The 3917-nt window shown below is 44.4% G+C and overlaps 1 long non-coding RNA gene across 1 annotated transcript in view; it reads right to left on the reverse strand.

Moving 5' to 3' along the window:
* Nucleotides 1-1832: 1832 nt before the first annotated feature.
* Nucleotides 1833-3917, reverse strand: part of LOC116080275 — a 20115-nt gene continuing 18030 nt past the window's right edge. Inside the window, exons 2-3 of the long non-coding RNA XR_004114377.1 lie at nucleotides 2336-2404; nucleotides 1833-2230 (exon numbers count right to left, since the gene is read on the reverse strand). This is a non-coding gene — a long non-coding RNA (uncharacterized LOC116080275). The remainder of the gene's footprint in view (nucleotides 2231-2335; nucleotides 2405-3917) is intronic.

The raw sequence follows: 3917 nt of genomic DNA on the forward strand, positions 1-3917 counted from the left end.
TCCTTTATCAGGATTTTATCCCCGATATTTTGGATGTGACTGGAGTAGACGAGTGTGCGTAGCAATTAGTCTAGTGTCTCAGGGAGCTGTTGTCTATCTCACAGACAAAGACATGGAGGCTTTGCATGACTGACTGGCTCCTTCAGAATTATAACAATCAGAAAGCAATAAAGTCTGCTTTGAAACTCCAGTCCTATTATTCCAGGCAGCTTCTACCTACCCTGCCATTCATCTCTCCTCTTGAAGGAAAATACCCATTTTGAGTCTTCTAAGGCAGTGAGTAGGCTTCTCCTACCTCCACCCTCCCCTCCCCACAAACAAGGAACTGAACTCAGGGTCCTCTGGAAGATCATCAAGTGTTCTTAACCTCTCAGCCACCTTTCCACCTCCATTTATTATCCTTTTACTTCAAATATTTCATGATTGTTTATGCCTACCACATGAAGTCTTTTTCTTTATAACTATACAAATGGTTATATATATACATATATATATTATATGTAATCATTTGCACATCAAACTATACAACAGCTTCTAAATGGTTACCATCTTCCAAAACTTCAGAGCCACTAGCCACACTGCATCTTTAATCTCATATGACAATCATATGAGATGATTGTCATATGAGATGGGGGGGTTGTTTATTGTCATGTGTGAGACACTAGGGACATAGGAATCACTGACACATCATTACTGTCCTAGGGAAACAGCATAATGGGAAAGAGAAAATTTATGATTGAGGTATTTAAAGCAAGTACAGTAGCAGTGGTAAACACTGAACAACAGGAGCACAGGACACAAACCCAGCTCAGTATTAGGGAAGCACTTTTGGGCATGACCCCTGAGAGTCCCCACATAATGAATAGGAGCGAATAGGAGACACACCAGGACAGGAGTGGGAGCAGCCTGGAGGATGTGGGTGGCAATCACATCAACTGCATTACCAGGCGTCAAACAGTTGAGGAAGCAAAGGCCAGAGACTAAACCCCATGGCTCAGAGATGAGTACCAAACAACAGAAAACCAATTTGTAGTTTTGCATAATCTCATATGATTTCATTTCAGACTTTTACCTAACTCCAGTGTCTGCTTAGCCAGTACTAAACAAGGTGAGTGACTTAGTAAGCAAGTGTGTTAAGACAGCAGCAGCATGGGCTGAGTAATTAGCTCAGGGGCAAAGCTTCTGCGGAGATTGTGTGAGGCTCTGGGTTCAATAGTCAGTAAATAAAAACAAACAACTGAATGAATAAACAAATAAATAAATGCAGCAGCCTACATTTAACACCTTAGAAGCAACCCATGGGAAATAAAATAATTAGCAATCAAATAAAGCATGGTGGTGCTGTAGTGCCAGGGAAATGTTAGTGGTCCCCCCCAAACACAGACAGGAGCCAATCTGATGTAACTCACAGCAGGGTCTTTATTCTATTCGAGCTAGCTCAGGGACCTCCAACACACTACCATCATGCAGGACATTTTTTTTTACTTTGAGGTAGGGGAGCTTGATTGTCTATTGGGGCAAGACTTTATAGGAAGCAGCAAGCAGGGAATACATGTGCAAGCATTTAATTGGAAAGTTACTGTGGCCTTTAACATAATTGGCTGGTGCTGGGATTCGTAACCTAAACTTAACTTCTGCTCCCCTCTGCATCGGTGGTCGGTGGTCGTTGGTCGTTAGGCAGGGGCCAGGCTTGTAACCTGGGGGTGAAGGTTTGTTGGGGGAATAACCTGGAGACACTGGTCTTGTTGGGATTAGCCTAGAGACTAGAGCTAGACTCAGGTTTTGTTGGGGGTGGGGGTGGGGAGCAACTTGGAAACTAATGTTAGGTAACAGCCTGTTAGTTTACCTGAGTTCAAACTTAAGTCAGGTTCTCTAAAGCGGAGTCTGAACTTAAAAGATTTGGCATCTCATCCTCCCTTTCTCTTGTTACTAGAAGTCCCAATTATGGGACTTTCTGAAGCTTCAAGAAAACAGTAACAGGGTTATGTCTTTGTGGTGTCCCTGGGGCATGGGTAGGGGGGCCCATCAGTGGGAGACAGGAGGGAGTCTTGAGGCTGAATTCTCCTCCTGCTGGCCAGAGTCTTCTTAAACTACAAACAGATGTGTGGTGGATCCATGCTGAACTCTGTAGCACAGGGCCCCTTTCGCTGAAGCTCTAGTGACCCCTGGCAGTGTCTCTTGGCTAGGGCCCAATCTCCTGGCTAAGGCTGGTGGAGCTCCGGAGGTGGACCTGTTTTATGGAAAGCACAAAGTTTAAGCCAAGCATGTTTGTGTACCCAGATACAGATGATTACTAATCGTTATGCAATTTCAAGGGTGTCCAGTGGGTACGCACTTCTGTCAGTAGGTGAACCAAACGACTTCAAAAGGGGTGAGTCCCATCTGGTGTGGGGAGTTCTGTAATCTATAAAGGGCAAAGGGGAGAAGAGTTAACCAGTCACCTTCCATCTCTAAGGTCAATTTAGTTAAAGTCTCTTCCAGAATTCTGTTTATCTTTTTTACATATCCTGAACTCTGGGGTCTGTAAGCACAGTGAAGTTTCCAATCAATCCCCAGAAAATTAGCTAATCTCTGATTTACCTGGGACACAAATATAGGTTCATTGTCTAACCCTATAAGCTCAGAAAACCCATACCTTGGAGTTAGTTTCTTTGTTACTGTTTCCACAGTCTCATGTCCAGTTGAGAAAGTCTTAGTCCATCCTAAAAAATGTATCTATAAATACCAGCAAATATTCTTATGCAGTTTTCCTGTTTTTACCTCTGTGAAGTCTGGTACCTGACAGACTCCTGCCTTAGTGCTCTGGCATTGAGTGCTGGGGTTCTTCTCATCGGCAACCACACTGGTCAATTGACAGGCTTTATAGTGTTTAGCAATTTCAGCTATTTCCAAATTGGCATCTTTAATTCTGATGTGGGACTGGCAGACTGAGTCTTACATTCTCCAGTGTCCCATATGTGAAGAACAATGGATCTTTTTCAGTACGCTTATACCCATTTTCTCTTGTACAATTAGTTTATAGTCAGCTGTCCTCTGTCATCTCTTATGACACTGAGAGATAGGCAGGTTTTTAGCCCAGATCACATCTTCTGTCTGGTCAGAGAGTGTGGGATCTCCTGGGTCTAAGGCAATCAAGGACATGAGGGGCCCAATTTTTAGGGCCAGCCACTAGGCTGTCTTGTTGCCTCTCCCTGTAAATAGCCTCATAGATATGAACGGTAGCAAAGACACATGGGCCATCTGTGTCTCTTGTCTTTTTTCAGCTCTAACACCTTGGTCAGAGCTGCCAGTTCAGCTCTCTTTGCTGACATTCCTGCCAGGAGTAGCTCTGCCCATATGATCTCGGTGTTTGAGACCACCACCGACCCAGCATACTTCTGTCCATTCTGAATGATGCTGTTTCCATTGGTGAACTTCTGCATCCATCCAAGTAGTCACATAGAGGCCCATAGATCGATGTCAGGGTCCAACAGCAGGACAGCTAAAAAGTTATCCTGGGGGCATTCAAGAAGAGAGGCTGGTGATGACTCATTCTGGCATCACCTTTAACCAGGAGGTCCTTGCTGCACTGATATGTAAACAGGGCGGGGTGGGAGGGGAGCTGCGGAGGGAGCAGCTTCTGCCAATTGGTGACGCATTGGCCATTGGCTGATGCCAGGGCCCCCGCGTCCCCTGGGTCTAGGAAGGTCACCTGTAGTTGGCAGAGTAAGGCCTTCTTAGTGGAGGCTCAATAGTTCAATTATTTTAGGGCCTCTAAAAGGTCCTGGGTTTTTATTTCATTTCTGTTGCCACTGGGAAGTCATTTATGGGCTTTATGAAGAGACTTTACCTTCAGATTTTAGCAAGACAGAATGTTGAACTTTATTAGTTGTCAACCAAAAAAGTTGGAGGGTTTCTGTTTTACTTCTTGAGTTACC

Source organism: Mastomys coucha, unplaced genomic scaffold (assembly GCF_008632895.1).
Source record: "Mastomys coucha isolate ucsf_1 unplaced genomic scaffold, UCSF_Mcou_1 pScaffold6, whole genome shotgun sequence".
In the NCBI taxonomy this organism is placed as follows: Eukaryota; Metazoa; Chordata; class Mammalia; order Rodentia; family Muridae; genus Mastomys; species Mastomys coucha.